The 17,018-nt window shown below is 43.9% G+C and overlaps 1 protein-coding gene across 11 annotated transcripts in view; it reads left to right on the top strand.

Moving 5' to 3' along the window:
• ADA (adenosine deaminase) overlaps positions 1 to 17,018 on the top strand; it is a 108,438-nt gene that overhangs the window by 45,012 nt on the left and 46,408 nt on the right. For 2 of the 11 annotated variants that reach the window (XR_009558929.2, XR_009558925.2), the window contains exons 1-2: positions 10,181 to 10,227; positions 15,001 to 15,168. The exons of 3 other annotated variants lie outside the window; for them this stretch is intronic. The gene's annotated coding sequence lies outside the window, so the exon portion shown is untranslated. Of the gene's footprint in view, positions 1 to 1,465; positions 1,610 to 9,032; positions 10,228 to 15,000; positions 15,169 to 17,018 lie in introns of those variants that run through there. 6 more of the 11 variants (XR_009558935.2, XR_009558931.2, XR_009558928.2 and 3 more) reach the window with 5 other exon arrangements.

Below are 17,018 nucleotides of genomic sequence, written 5' to 3'. Positions count from 1 at the left end.
GATGATGATTATTCTCCCCATTTTACAGATGAGAAAATGGAGGTTCTGAGAGCAAAGGTGAGTGGTCACACTGCTGGGGAGTCGGGACCCCTCTCCCCGAGCTCCCTACCTTCACTAAGCCTCCCTGCTGGAGGCTTAACATGCATCAGCAGGGAGTGGGCGAGTGTGGCAGTGGTCTGCAAGCTCTTCTCTGAACTGTTTCCTCCTCTTCCCGGACACAGCTGGTCTACATCTCCCAGCCTCCCTTGCAAGGGAAGCAAGGCCTTTTGGGCAGACTTTCCATGCCTCTTTGTGTTACAGAGTCCGAGCTCACTCTGCTCGCCTCACGGCAGGCCAATGAATCAGAGACAAAGTGTTGAGTCAGGGAATACGACTTTATTCGGAAAGCCGGCAGACCAAGAAGATGGCAGACTAGTGTCTCTGATAAAACATCTTATCTGGGTCTGGAGGCCAGTTTCTTTTACAGAATCAGAGAGGGAGAGGTGGTGAGGGAGTAAAAGGGCCATCAGTCTTGCAAAACTTTCCCCGAAATGACCAGCCGAGGTGAGGGGATGTGTTGGTTTCTTTTTTCTTGCAGCCACTCACAGGTGCACAGGGTTCCCTGAGGCAGGCCATTATGTATGACTATAATAACAAAAGCAACGAAAAGCAAAGGTCAAAGTCAAAGAAACAGATCCACCCTGAGGTCTGATTTAGCTCTTCTCCGTTACATTTGCAGTGGGGCTTTGTCCTGGCTCCCCCCCTTTCAAGAGGTGGATTCTGTTTCCCTCAAATAAGGTTTGGCCTTGGGTCTCTCCCTAGTCAATAGAATGTGGTGGAAGCAACCTGGTGCTAGTTCTGCGTGCGGCTTCTAGAAGCCCTGCAGCTTCTCTCCGTCCCTGTCTCTGTTTCTCTCTGCTTCCTCTGCCAGCCTCAAGAGAATGGGAGGGCACGTGGAGCGGAGCCACGTTGTCTCAGCCAGCTTTTAGATGACAGGTCTACTGTCTGTCATCTACTGCTTTAAGTCACAGACATGGTCTCCACTCAAATTTTAAATGTCCAGTCAAGATACTCAAGGCAACTCCTAACTTGATTTGGGTTTACACCTTCTCCCCTCGTTTTTCCCAACAGTGGGGAAGGTGGATGGAAGGGGAGGCGGGGTAGGGGTCTTTCTCCCTTTCTCCTCTCCTCCCCCACAGGAGGGGCAAGGGAGATGGCAGCACTGTTGTGGGCTCCATGGAGACAGTCATCTCTGCGGGGCTGCCCCTCTCCTCCTGAGGGTCCCTGTCGCTCCTTGCTCAGCCCTGGGAATCCAGCATTCAATGCCAACCTCTTGCCCCTCTGGGAAGCCCTACAGGACAGGACCCAAGATGACCCCCTGCCAGCCAACCCCGCCCCTCCCATACACACACAGAGCCCCCATTTGATCTAGAACCCCCCCCCCGGTCCCCTCGCCAGAAGTCCCACCTCTGTTTCACTGTTGCAGGTCAGAGCCCCTGGGCTGGGAGCTGCAGCCCCTCCTACACAGCAACTCAGCAAGCACCACCTCAACCCCTGCTCCCTTCATCTTCTCTGAGTCCATAGTGGCTGAAGACATGAGGCCAGGGATGGGTCCTGGTCCACTTCCTCTGTAAGTCCTTTGTACGTGTCACTTCTTTCCTATCTCTGTGTCTTCTGCTTAACATTTTGATATATTTAGACATATGGGAACATCGCTTCTACCCTGTTCTCCCCTTGGTTTTTATTACCCATTATATCTTGAATATTCTTTCTCACCTTTCCTTATAGACACCTAACTTTTTAAATTTTTAAGTTGTGGTAAAATGTACATAATATCAACTTTACCTTTTTAACCATTTTTAAGTGTACGGTTCAGTGGTATTAAGTACATCCACGTGGTTGTACAAACATCACCACCATCCACCTCCGAATGCTTTCCATCTTCCAGAACTGAAACCTGTCCCCATTAATCAGCAATTCTCCATCCCACCCTCCTCCCAGCCCCTGGCAACCACGCTTCCGCTTTCTGTCTCTATGAATTTGACTCCTCTAGGTACCTCTTTTAAGTGAATCATAGAGTATTTGTCCTTTTGCGACTGGCTTACTTCACTTAACATAATGTCCTCAAAGTTTATGCATATCGTAACGTGTGTCAGAATTTCCTTCCTTTTTAGGGCTGAATAATATTCCATTCTATGTATATACAACGTTTTGTGTATCCATTCATACATCCTCGGACACTTGGTTTGTTCCCGTCTTTTGGCTACTGTGAGTAATGCTGCTATGAATGTGGGTGTACAAATATCTGTTCAAGACCCTGCTTTCAATTCTTTGGGGTATTTACCCAGAAGTGGAATTGCTGGATCAAAGAGTGTATGCATTTCAGGGGAACTTCTTATGGTTTAACATCTATACAAAGTGGAGCACAAATCCTAAGTGTTTAGCTTGGTGAATTTTCGTAGCGTGATCACACTCTTGAAACCAGTGCCAGACCAGCTGAAGAGTAGCCCACAGAAAGTAGCCATCATCCTGACTTCCAACATCACAGATTGGTTTTGCCTCTTTTGAACTTTGTGTAAATGGAATCATACCATATGTACTATTTCTTGTGTGTGGCTTCTTTCTGAGCTTCATCCATGCTGCTGCATGTAGCTGTCCATTCCTTCTCACTTTAGTGCTCCTTGTGAATATACCACAATTCACTTATCCATTCTACCATTGATGGGCATTTTGGCAGTTCCTAGTTTGGGGATTTCAAATAGTGCTGCTATGGAAATTACTAGTACAATGCTGTCCACTAAAATATACTGTGATATATTTTATCACACAAAAGAATTGAAAAGAGGAACTTTCAAGCAAGAGATTTTTGCACACAAATGTTTATAGCAGCATTATAACAGCCAAAAGGTGGAAACAACCCCAGTGTCCATCACCTGATGTTTATTTATCCAAACAAAACATGGCACATAAATACAATGGTATATCATTCAGCCTTAAAAAGGAATGAGGGCTTCCCTGGTGGCGCAGTGGTTGAGAGTCCGTCTGCCGATGCGGGGGACACGGGTTCGTGCCCCAGTCTGGGAAGATCCCACGTGCCGCGGAGCGGCTGGGCCCGTGAGCCATGGCCGCTGAGCCTGCGCGTCTGGAGCCTGTGCTCCGCAACAGGAGAGGCCACAACAGTGAGAGGCCCACATACTGCAAAAAAAAAAAAAAAAAAAAAAAGGAATGAAATTCTGACACAGACTACAACATGGATAAAACTTGAAGCCATTATGTTGAGTGAAGTTAGCCAGTCACGAAAGGACAAGTATTGTAGGATCCTGCTTATATGAGATACCTAGAGTAGTCAAATTCATAGAGATAGAATGTATTGATAGAATGGCGGTTACCAGGTCTGGGAGGAGGCGGGAATGGGGAGTTATTGTTTAATGGGTGCAGAGTTTCCATTTGGGATGATGAAAAATTTCTCGAGATGGATGGTCGTGATGGTTGCACAACAATGTGAATATACTTAATGCCACTGAACTGTACAGTTAAAAATAGTTAAAAGAATAAATTTGAGACATTCACAGAAAGATAGACAAGATGAAAAGGCAGAGGGCTATGTACCAGTTGAAGGAACAAGATAAAACCCCAGAAACACAACTAAATGAAGTGGAGATAGGAAACCTTCCAGAAAAAGAATTCAGAATAACGATAGTGAAGATGATCCAGGACCCAGGAAAAAGAATGGAGGCAAAGATCGAGAAGATGTAAGAAATATTTAACAAAGACCTAGAAGAATTAAAGGAAAAACAAACAGAGATGAATAGTACAATAACTGAAATGAAAAATACACTAGAAGGAATCAATAGCAGAATAACTGAGGCAGAAGAACAGATAAGTGACCAGGAAGACAGAATGGTAGAATTCACTGCCATAGAACAGAATAAAGAAAAAAGAGTGAAAAGAAATGAAGACAGACTAAGAGACCTCTGGGGCAACATTAAACACAGCAACATTCACATTATAGGGGTCCCAGAAGGAGAAGAGAGAGATAAAGGACCCGAGAAAATATTTGAAGAGATTATAGTGGAAAACTTCCCTAACATGGGAAAGGAAATAGCCACCCAAGCCCAGGAAGCGCAGAGAGTCCCAGGCAGGATAAACCCAAGGAGAAACACGCCAAGACACATAGTAATCAAACTGACAAAAATTAGAGACAAAGAAAAATTACTAAAAGCAACAAGGGAAAAATGACAACATACAAGGGAACTCCCATAAGCTTAACATTGATTTCTCAGCAGAAACTCTACAAGCCAGAAGGGAGTGGCATGACATATTTAAAGTGATGAAAGGGAAGAACCTACAACAAAGATTACTCTACCCGGCAAGGATCTCATTCAGATTCAACAGAGAAATCAAAAGCTTTACAGACAAGCAAAAGCTAAGAGACTTCAGCACCACCAAACCAGCTCTACAACAAATGCTAAAGGAACGTCTCTAAGTGGGAAACACAAGAGAAGAAAAGGACCTACAAAAACAAACCCATAACAATTAAGAAAATAGTAATAGAACATACATATCAATAATTACCTTAAACATGAATGGATTAAATGCTCCAACCAAAAGACACAGGCTCGCTGAATGGATACAAAAACAAGACCCATATATATGCTGTCTACAAGAGACCCACTTCAGACCTAGGGACACATACAGACTGAAAGTGAGGGGATGGAAAAAGATATTCCATGCAGATGGAAATCAAAAAAAAGCTGGAGTAGCAATTCTCATATCAGGTAACATAGACTTTAAAATAACGTTACTAGAGACAAAGAAGGACACTACATAATGATCAAGGGATCAATCCAGGAAGAAGATATAATAATTATAAATATATATGCACCCAACATAGGAGCACCTCAATACATAAGGCAACTGCTAACAGCTATAAGAGAGGAAATTGACAGTAACACAATAATAGTGGGGGACTTTAACACCTCACTTACACCAATGGACACATCATCCAAACAGAAAATTAATAAGGAAACACAAGGTTTAAAAGACACAGATTTAACTGATATTTATAGGACATTCCATCCAAAAACAGCAGATTACACTTTCTTCTTAAGTGTGCACAGAACATTCTCCTGGATAGATCACATCTTGGGTCACAAATCAAGCCTCAGTAAATTTAAGAAAAATGAAATCATATCAAGCATCCTTTCTGACCATGGCAAGTGATGAGATTAGAGATCAATTACAGGGAAAAAAATGTAAAAAACACAAGCACATGGAGGCTGAAGAATACGTTACTAAATAACCAAGAAATCACTGAAGGAATCAAAGAGACAATCAAAAAATACCTAGAGACAAATGACAATGAAAACATGATGATCCAAAACCTATGGGATGCAGCAAAAGCAGTTTTAAGAGAGAAGTTTATAGCTATACAAGCCTACCTCAAGAAACAAAAAAAATCACAAATAAACAATCTAACCTTACACCTAAAAGAACTAGAGAAAGAAGAACAAACAAAACCCAAAGTTAGCAGAAGGAAAGAAATCATAAAGATTAGAGCAGAAATAAATGAAATAGAAGCAAAGAAAACAATAGCAAAGATCAATAAAACTAAAACCTGGTTCTTTGAGAAGATAAACAAAATCGATAACACATTAGCCAGACTCATCAAGAAAAAGAGGGAGAGGACTCAAATCAATAAAATTAGAAATGAAAAGGGAGAAGTTACAACAGACACCGCAGAAATACAAAGCATCCTAAGAGATGACTGCAAGCAACTCTATGCCAATAAAACGGACAACCTGGAAGAAATGGACAAATTCTTAGAAAGGTATAACCTTCCAAGACTGAACCAAGAAGAAATAGAAAATGTGAACAGACCAATCACAAGTAATGAAATTGAAACTGTGATTAAAAATCTTCCAACAAACAAAGGCCAGGACCAGATGGCTTCACAGGTGAATTCTATCAAACATTTAGAGAAGAGCTAACACCCATCCTTCTCAAACTCTTCCAAAAAATTGCAGAGGAAGGAACACTCCCAAACTCGTTCTATGAGGCCACCATCACCCTGATACCAAAACCAGACAAAGAAACTACAAAAAAGAAAATTACAGACCAATATCACTCATGAAAATGGATGGAAAAATACTCAACAAAATACTAGCAAACAGAATCCAACAACACGTTAAAAGGATCATACACCATGATAAGTGGGATTTATCCCAGGGATGCAAGGATTCTTCAATATACGCAAATCAATCAGTGTGATACACCACATTAACAAATTGAAGAATAAAAACCATATGATCATCTCAATAGATGCAGAAAAAGCTTTTGAGAAAATTCAACATGAATTTATGATAAAAACTCTCCAGAAAGTGGGCATAGAGGGAACCTACCTCAACATAATAAAGGCCATATATGACAAACCCACAGCAAACATCATTCTCAATGGTGAAAAACTGAAAGCATTTCCTCTAAGATCAGGAACAAGACAAGGATGTCCACTCTCACCACTATTATTCAACATAGTTTTGGAAGTCCTAGCCATGGCAATCAGAGAAGAAAAAGAAATAAAAGGAATACAAATTGAAAAGAAGAAGTAAAACTGTCGCTGTTTGCAGATGACATGATACTACACATAGAGAATCCTAAAGATGCCACCAGAAAACTACTAGAGCTAATCAATGAATTTGGTAAAGTAGCAGGATACAAAATTAATGCACAGAAATCTCTTGCATTCCTGTACACTAATGATGAAAAATCTTAAAGAGAAATTAAGGAAACACTCCCATTTACCACTGCAACAAAAAGAATAAAATACCTAGGAATAAAGCTACCTAGTGAGACAAAAGACCTGTATGCAGAAAACTATAAGACACTGATGAAAGAAATTAAAGATGATACAAACAGATGGAGAGATATACCATGTTCTTGGATTGGAAGAATCAACACTGTGGAAATGACTATTCGAACAGTCTGGCACAGTGGTTGAGAGTCTGCCTGCCAATGTAGGGGACACGGGTTCGTGCCCCGGTCCGGGAAGATCCCACATGCCGCGGAGCGGCTGGGCCCGTGAGTCATGGCCGCTGAGCCTGCGCATCCGGAGCCTGTGCTCCGCAACGGGAGAGGCCACAACAGTGAGTGGCCCGCGTACCGCAAAAAAAAAAAAAAAAAAAAAAGGGCAGAAGACCTAAATAGACATTTCTCCAAAGAAGACATACAGATGGCCAAGAAGCACATGAAAAGCTACTCAACATCACTAATTATTAGAGAAATGCAAATCAAAACTACAATGAAGTTATCACCTCACACCAGTTAGAATGGGCATCATCAAAAAATCTACAAACAACAAATGCTGGAGAGGGTGTGGAGAAAAGGGAACCCTCTTGCACTGTTGGTGGGTATGTAAACTGATGCAGCCACTATGGAGAACAGTATGGAGGTTCCTTAAAAAACTAAAAATAGAATTATCATATGACCAGCAATCTCACTACTGGGCATATACCCAGAGAAAACCATAATTCAAAAAGACACATGCACTCCAGTGTTCATTGCAGCACTATTTACAATAGCCAGGTCATGGAAGCAACCTAAATGCCCACCAACAGACAAATGGATAAAGAAGATGTGGCACATATATACGATGGAATATTACTCAGCCCTAAAAAGGAATGAAATTGCGTCATTTGTAGAGATGTGGATGGATCTAGAGACTGTCATACAGAGTGAAGTAAGGCAGAAAGAGAAAAACAAATAGCATATGTTAACACATATATGTGGAACCTAGAAAAATGGTACAGATGAACAGGTTTGCAGGGCAGAAATAGAGACACAGATGTAGAGAACAAACGTATGGACACCAAGGGGGGAAAGCCGCAGGGGGTTGGGGGTGGTGGTGTGATGAATTGGGCGATTGGGATGGACATGTATACACTGATGTGTATAAAATGGATGACTAATAAGAACCTGCTGTATAAAAAAATAAATAAAATTCAAACAAAAAAGAATAAATTTGATATTGTGTACATTTTACAACAATAAAAATATGAACCACAATTGCAAATCATGTATGGAATTTAAAATTTTCTAGCAGACATATTTTAAAAAGTAAAAAGAAACAGGTGGGATTTTAAAAAAATTATTTAACCCACCTATCAGAAATATCATTTTAACACATCATCAATATAAAAAAGTTATTAGGGAGTTATTTTACTTTTTTTTTCATATTAACAAAATCCGGTGTCTATCTTACACTTACAGCACATCTCAGTTCGGACTAGCCGCATTCCAGGAGCTCAATAGCCACATGTGGCTAGTGGCTACCGGCTACCGTATTCGATCATGCAGGCCTGGTACAAGTCTTTCAATGAATGCATTTGGTGTTTCTGTTGGATGTATCTGTGTTTTTAATTTTGATAGATGTTACCAGATTCCCTTCCATAGGTGTTAAACCAGGTTTTAATCCCACCAGCAATGTATGAGTGTGTTTCTCCACACCCTCATTTGTATAACTGCCAATCTGATAGATAAAAAGTGCCTGCTCCTTGTGGGTTTAACACAGGTTTCTCTTATTAAGGGTTAAGAGCAGCATCTTGTTATATGTTAAAACCATTATGTTTCCTTTTCTGTGACCCATTGGTTCACCTCCTTTGAAGCCTGTGTTTTCTATTTCTCTGCACATTTCTCCATGCTCCCCAGACCCCACCAGAACCTGGGACTAAGTGAGCGCTCAGGGTCAAGTATTTCTGAATCATAAACAGCGATAGCAGGGTTGTTCCCAGCAGGGAGGATTCTGTTGGCCAGAGTCTGGGAAGCAGGGTTTAATCTTTGAGGGCACACCGCCCTCTGTTGGCAAAGCTGAGTTTCTCGGCCTCAGCTTGGACCAGAAGAGGAGGCTGGGCAGCTCTGGGGGGAACCAGGGGCTGTGTCTGGAGCCTGGGTTTGATTGCAATTCTGCTGTGTGGCTTTGGGTAAGTAACTTCGCCTCTCTGGGCTCTCCAACTCTTTATCTGCAAAATAGAAATAATAACCATTCCTCTCACTCACAGGCTTGCTGGAGGAATAATCAGGTGATGGGACATGAAGGAGCTTAAAAGAGGGTGTGGCACAAAACAAGGCTAAGTATATAATAGCTGGGTTTTGGAGGGTTTTGTTTGTTTGAATTTATTTTATTTATTTGGCTGCACCAGGTCTTAGTTGTGGCACACAGGATCTTTTTAGTTGTGGCATGCGGACTCTTAGTTGTGGCATGCGGGATCTAGTTTCCTGACCAGGGATCGAACCTGGGCCCCCTGTATTGAGAGTGTGGAGTCTTAACCGCTGGACCACCAGGCAAGTCCCTGGGTTTTTTTGGTTTGTTTTGTTTGGTTGGTAGCTAGAATTCTTGACATTTAGAAAGTCCAGAGATGGGGAGAGAAAGGATGGCCTGGAGCTTAGCAAAGGAGGCAGCAGGTAGAGCTGGATATTCATGGGTCCACCACTGCCTCGCCAGCTTCCAGACCTCAGTCTCCTGTTGTGTGGAATGGCCACCTCACTTCACAGCAAGGACGGGACATGCAGCAATACCTGGGACCCTCATACACATGTGACCCCATTCCTGACCTGGTCAGGGCCCCAGCTTCCCTCCACATTGGGCCGGGCACACAGAGTGTTGATCAAATCTAGGCTTAACACCCACCAGGGCATTTGGAATCTCCTGGCCTGGATTCTCCCTCCCAGGGAACTGTAGGGGCCTTCTGGAGACATTTTCCCCGAAAAAGCACCCCAGTGGAGAGTACCCCTATGAGCACATCACCTGAGCACCAGCTCTTTGGTGGTGCTGGGTGAGGACCACTTTATATGAGCCAATCTGCTGTCCTGCCACAGGGCCCTGTCTTCGTATCTGCCATTCAACTCTTGCCTAATTGACAGTTACACTCAAGTCCTTCCTCTGCTCTGAAACCTCCCATGGCTCTCCATCGCCTGATTCCTCGCCCTGACATTCAAGGCCACGCATGGCTTGAGTCGCTCTGTCTGTGGAGGGCATGCCTAGGTTGCATGAGAGGCACTCACTAACATCCTGCCCTTCCTTTAAGATTGAAGTAAATGCCACTTCATTCATTTATTCCTCTATCATGCATTCATTCATTCATTCAACACAATTTATTAAACACATAATTTATTTATTGATACATCTTTGTCACCTACTAGGTGAAGACATGATTCTAGGCCTGGAGTAGAAAGAGACTGTGGTCTTAACCAATTGTAAGTAAAATGTCTTAATTTTGCAAATTTTCTCAAACATGTGACCATGTAAATGTGTTGCAGAGCCCCTCCAAAGGTCTTGGAGGGGGATGTAACTCCACCTCTGTGTCCAGCCACGTGGGACCGTCTCCTGGTGCAGGAAGCCTTCCTTGACGATGCTCTCTTCCTCCTCTGAGCTCCAAGGTCTTGACTCCTGGCTCCGTCACCAATTAGCTATGTGCCCTTGGAAAGTCATTTTCCCAAGTCTCAGATTATTTATATCAAGTGGTAATAACGACTCCTACCTGGAGAGAGTCGTTGCAGGAATTGCGTTAGATCGGTAAGCCTGCGTTGTGTGGCAGCTATCATTAGCGGCCGCAGGAGCCGCTGACTCCGGCAAGGCTGGCTCCCAGCAACTTGAGGGATCCAGAGGTTTGCTCTCATTGCCCACTAGAGGGCACCAGAAATCACAAACGACATCCGGTCACTGCGCCCTGGCTAAGCAGGTGTCCCGGAGCTCCCTAAGGGGTAAGAGTGAGGGGTTTCCGGGCTCAAAAGAGACCCCCAAGGCCAGCCAGGAGCCTGACAGTTTCCTGTGTTCCTAGGTCTGGCTGCCAGTGGTGGAGGCAGGCTGCATCTGGCCCACAAGGGTCCTCATGCCCAAAGCCCTCATGTCCATCCCTTGCTACATCCCACAGCCCAAGACAGTGTGGGTAAAAGAGCTCTAGTTTCTGGAGCTGGCTCTTCACGTTTCTGTCTCTTGACCTTGGGCAAGTGACTTGACCTCTCTGAGCTTCAGTGTCCTTTTCTATAAAATGGAAATATTATTGGTCCCAAAGAAGGGAAGAGCCTCTCTGTGGAGAAGGTATGGCCATGATTGTTTGTGTCACTTTCCCCCAGTAAATATGCTACAGTGTAATTTGCTGTTTCCTGCTGATGACAAATGTAATGTGTTGATTAATCCAAGTGTTGTATTGAGCGCCTTACCATGAACCTAGCCCTGTACTGGTTAATGAGATTGACAAAAATGAAGCTAGGGGTTTTTGTTAGGGGTAGTGGGATTCTGGGTGATAGATTTCTACCACCTCAGCCCCCCTCTATCCTCCAAACTCTCTACAGTGTTGATGCATTGCTTTTACCATGATGGAAAAGGAAGAAAGGGAGGGACACTGACTGGGCACCTACTGTGTACCAGATGTTTCCACGTCATCCTTCCTCTAAGAGAGCAGGCTCCATGCAGACAGGGACCACCCGGCTTGCTCACCGCCATATTCTCCGTGCCTAGCATGATGCCTGGTACATAGTAAGGTCTCAATAGATAACGTGTTTAATGATCAAGAATGACTTGTGCAGAGTTTACAAAGGAGGAGCTGAGGTTCAGAGAGGTTGTGTGACTTGTCTGAGGTTACACAGCTAATGGGATGCAGGGCCAGGATCCTGAGGAAGTTCTTTCTGCTCAGTGCCTGTTCTTCATCCTCCATCCTCACACCCCTTTGTCCAAAACAGCTTATCTTACAAATACATACTTATGTAGTAGTGGTTAAGCAACAATCCTAAGAAGTAGGTGTTAGAATTTCCCCCATTTTACAGATAGGAAAACTGAGGCACTGGTCCGTTAACCAACTTGCCCAGATCACACAGCCAGTAAATGGTAGAACCAGGATTCTAAGCCAGGCATCCTGTCACTGAAACACTTGCAGGTGACCACTCTGCCATGCTACCTCTTGGAGGGGCTGCTGGGTGTGAATCTTATCTTCTCGATGCCCTGGGGAGCCCTGGAGGACCCGGATCATGCCGTCTTTTGTACAGCCCCTGGAGCCCCTGGCACAGCATTGGGCATGCTGCAGGCCCTCAGTTCAGGCCCTCTGGCTGGGGGGTTTGTCCATCAGGGGAGGCCCCTTAGCTGCTGTTGCCCCATTTAGAAGTTAGTTGGTGGCCCTGGGTTTCTAGTGCAAGGTCATCTCTACCCTTTGAGCCTAGAGCCACCTGTGCATGCCCCACCCCCTCCTGTACACACCTGCCAGCAGCAGATGGCACTTTGAGGATGGGGGGAGGAGGCAAGAGTTGGACTTTGGCCCCTTTATCTGCACTCCTTTCCCCACTCTTAGACAGATGTATGTCCAGAAGTGTATGGCCTGTGTGCACATGGGTATAAATATATATATATACACACACACACACGCACGTGAGCCCACGTGTACAGTGTGTTCCCGTGCACATGCCTGTGGATATAAGCAGTCCTGTGTGTGAGTGCATATGTGTATCTGGCTGTGGTATGTGTGCTCCTATCCGAGGGTGCAGATGTAGACTTACGTGTGAGCCCGAGTTTATGTGCAGCTTTGCACATGTATGTGATGTGGAAAGACAGAGCACCAAAGTGGAAGGGCAGCTCGTTGCCTAGTCTCAGTTTCCTCATCTGTAAAATGGGGACAGTAATGGTCCCACACTGGTGGAACAGTGCCAGACACACAAAAGGTACCATAATATTGGCCATCATCATTATTATTATTAATAACCTCCCAGGGGTTGTATGGAGATTCCACAAAATAATAGCTTTGAGGGTCTGGCTCAAGAAATGTTTCTCCCATCATCCTTAGATCAGTTGTCTTTTTCTTCTTTCCCTTGGTTTTATCATCGCAAAGCTAATATAACAATGGTCTAGTTTGGGAAATAGAGGTGGGGAAGGGTGGGGCACCTGTCACCTAGAACCCCATCACCCCCAACACAAGTAGTATTTTCTTTCTTTTTAATTAAGAGTTGTTTTTTTTTTTTTTAATTTATTTTTGGCTGTGTTGGGTCTTTGTTGCTGTGCACGGGCTTTCTCTAGTTGCGGTGAGTGGGGGCTACTCTTCGTTGCGGTGCATGGGCTTCTCATTGCAGTGGCTTCCTTTGTTGCAGAGCACAGGCTCTAGGCGCCCGGGCCTCAGGAGTTGTGGCTCTAGGGCTCTGGAGTGCAGGCTCAGTAGTTGTGGCTCGCGGGCTCAACTGCTCCGCAGCACGTGGGATCTTCCCGGACCAGGGCTCGAACCCGTGTCCACCCTGCATTGGCAGGTGGACTCCTAACCACTGCGCCACCAGGGAAGCCCAATAGTTTTTTAAAATTAATAGTTGCCGTACAATATTTTATGTTACAAGTGTACAATATAGTGATTCAGAATTTTTGCAGGTTATACTCCATTTATAGTTACTGTAAAATATTGCTATATTCCCCATATTGTACAATATATCCGTGTAGCTAATTTTATACCTGATAGTTTGTACCTCTTAATCCTCTACCCCTATTTAGTATTTTTATTTCTGCTATTTCTTTCCAGACTTTGTTCATAAGTAAGCTAGCACAAGGCTTGGCACTAGGATGGTGCTTTAAGCACATTTGGATGGATTAACAAACATTTTTTTCAGCTTAGATGATTAAACTATTTTCTATCCTGCTTTTGTTCCCTTATGATGGGCATTTTCTGTGTGACAGCCAGTAATTTATAACTATTAGAGATAATAGAAGAAAATTAGAAACTTCCCAATGCCCCCAAACTGGGAAATAGTCAATTGAGTTATGGAAGAGTCAACATTAAGAAATGTTGTGGGTTAATAACAGACATATAAGATTCTTTTCTTTCTTTGGGACAAGTTAGTGTTTCCATATTAGGAAAGGGGTGTGTCCCAGGATTTATCTATCCCTGGACATGAAGGGGATGCCATCGAAAAAAATGAGCCTATAGCCAGCCAGAAAATGCAAATCAAAACTGCAGTGAGGTACTTCTACACACCCACTAGGGCGGCTATAATCAACAAGACAGACAATAACAAGTGTTAGGGTGTGGAGAAATGAGAACACTTGTACACTGCTGTTGGGAAAGTAAAATGGTGCAGCTGCTTTGTAAAACAGTCTGGCAGTTCCTCAAAATATTAAAAGTAGAGTTACCATATGACCCAGCAGTTCCACTTCTAGGTCTGTACCCGTGAGAAATGAAAACATATGTCCACTCACAAATGTTCATAGCAGCATTATTCACAAGAGCCAAAAGCTGGAAACAACCTAAATGCCCATCAACTGGTGCATGGACCTATTCAATATGGTCTATTCACACAGTGGACTCTTTTCTGGCAATAAAAAGGAATGAAGAACTGATGTGTGCTGCACTGTGGAGGGACCTTGAAAACACTATGCTCAGTGAAATAGGCCAGACACGAGAGACTTTGTGTGATTTCCATTTTGTATGATTCCATTTATATGAACTGTCCAGAACAGTTCATATAGAGACATAGAGACAGAAAATAAATTGGTGGTTGCCTTGCGCCGGGAGGGGCAGGAAATTAGCAGGGGGAGGGGGGTGCTAGGGAATGACTGCTAATGGGTACAGGGGTTTTGAGGGGAATGATGAGAAAGTTCCAAAATTGTTTGTGATGAATATAGTAAAAGCCATTGAATTCTATAATTTAAATTTATAAATTATATAAATTTATAATTTAAATGGGTAAATTGTATAGCATGGGAATTTTGTCTCAATAAAGCTGTTATAATATACTTTTTAAAAGGATGGAAACCCAAGATGACAATGAAAATATACACCGTCATTTATTAAGAGCATGGACTATGGACCAAGTACTTGGTAATCTCATTGAACTTTCACAACACCCTTGGTAGGTTATTTTCCCCATTGTACAGATGAGGATGAGGTTCAGAGGTTTTGAGTAAGTGGCCCAGAGTCACTCAGCTCTTTTGTGGTAGAGCTGTGATTTGAACCCAGGCTCATCTGGAAGGTCTACGCTCAGTCCGAAGTACTTTTGTTGTAGTTGCCGTTCAAGATGCCGACACAGGAGCTGCTGAACTCACCTCCTCCCACGGACTCACGGACTCTCCAGATACATATGGAAGAGTTTCCTCTGAAAAAAAAAAACTCCAAAACCAGCTGAGTGACCCCTACGCATCAAGAGAATGAGAAAAACCTCACATGGAAGCAGGTAGGCGAGGCTGAGACACAATCTCGCCGTAAACCCCGTCCCTGGCACGGTGTCCCACAGTGGAAAGGAACTCAAAACCCTGATCTTCTCCCTGAGGAGTGAAGGGTTTGAACCCCACATATAGCACCCCAACTTTTCAGACCTGCACTTTAAGTACTTTTGTTTTCTTCTTGGAAGAGGCCGGGAGCTGGTGCACCCAGCCGGCTGGACAAACATGCGGTTTACAGGACATGTAGGGCCCAGGATCTGGGTCTCCTCCCTAGTCTCTATCTAGCCTGGGCAGCCAGAGATTATGGTCGGGGCTTTTTATCACTCCCTGAAGCCTTCTCCCAGCATCTCCCTGTTTATGGCCCCTTAAGCAGACACCCAACAAAGGGCTGCCCAAGAGGCCCCAGAACTGGCTTGGCAAACAAATGTCACTCAGGTCTCTCCAAGGCAGCATTCAAGCCTGGGCCCTGGGCAGCTCCCACAACTTCCATCTTTACTATATGGAGATAATAATACCTGTGCACTAAGATGTATGGACAAAGATGTTCATCACAGCATTGTTTATAATAGGGGAAAACTAGAAATAATCTAAATGGTCAACACTGGGGGACTGGTTACTATGCAACAGAACGTACAAGGGATTAATACCATGCAGGCCTTAGAAGTCCTGCAGTAGAAGAATGCTTCCTGACATAGGATGAGGTTCATATGACGACGTCAAGTGAGAGTAGCAGACACCTGCTAGCCATCCCCACTCCTCACCACCACCCAGGCCAACTCCTGCTTGCATCCTACCGTGTAGTCACATTAAACCTCTTATGGTCCCCCGAAAGCCCCAGGCTTTCCCTCTTTTCAGGCATTTGCACTTACTGTCCCCTCTGCCTGGAATGTCACTTCCCATCTCTTCCTGTAACTCTTTCAAACTGGCTAACTCTGGTTCAGCCGACAGGTCTCAGTGGAAACGTCTCTTCCCCTGGGAAGTACTCTCTGGCATTTGGGCTGGCGCAGGGCCCCTCTGTTCTCTCACCACCCCTGTGGGTCCCCCAGCACGGCATGTGTCACACTCTCTGTGACTGGACATTTAACTTCCTGCTTCAGAAGATGAGGACAGACCTCCAGCTCTGCGTGAACATCTCACAAGTACCATGCTGGTCCAATTTATTGAGGATATCATGCTAATAGGACTTGGTGATCAGTAAGCATTACACATCTTAGCTGGCTCACTAAGACACACACACACACACACACACACACACACACACGCACATCTATATAATATATGGAGAGAGAGAGAGGGAAGGAGGGACGGAGGGAGAGAGAGAGAGATCTATGTTGCAGTCTTGGAGCAGAATTCCTTCTTCTCTGGGAAAACTCAGTTCTTGCACTTAAGGCCTTCAGTTCACTGGAGGAGGCCCATCTACATTACGGAGGGTAATATCCTTTTCTTAAAGCCAACTGGTTGTAAATGTTAATCATCTTTAAAACACCTTCATAGAAACATCTATACTTGAACAAACGACTGGGCACCAGAACCCAGCCAAGGGGACACATAACATTAATCATCACAGACCCTACTCCTGGTACCAATTACTTGATCAACCGAGACTCTTACTTGGAGACAAAAGAAACCACTCTGGTTGAAACAAGAGAGATTTATTCTAAGATATTTGAGAGACTCTCCATAAAGGCTGGAGTATAAGACCTTTCTCCTTTCCTAATATAAGCACTGAAAGTTAAAAATTCCCCTAGACACTGCTTTAGATGCATCCCACAAATGATGTTACACTGTATTTTCATTTTTCACTTAGTTTGAAATATTTTCTAATTTTCTCCATGATTTCTTCTTGGATGCCTGAGTTATC

This window comes from Globicephala melas, chromosome 15 (genome assembly GCF_963455315.2).
Source record: "Globicephala melas chromosome 15, mGloMel1.2, whole genome shotgun sequence".
Classification (NCBI taxonomy): Eukaryota; Metazoa; Chordata; class Mammalia; order Artiodactyla; family Delphinidae; genus Globicephala; species Globicephala melas.
The sequence above is the reverse complement of the archived record's forward strand: the minus strand, read 5'-3'. Positions and strand labels throughout refer to the sequence as shown.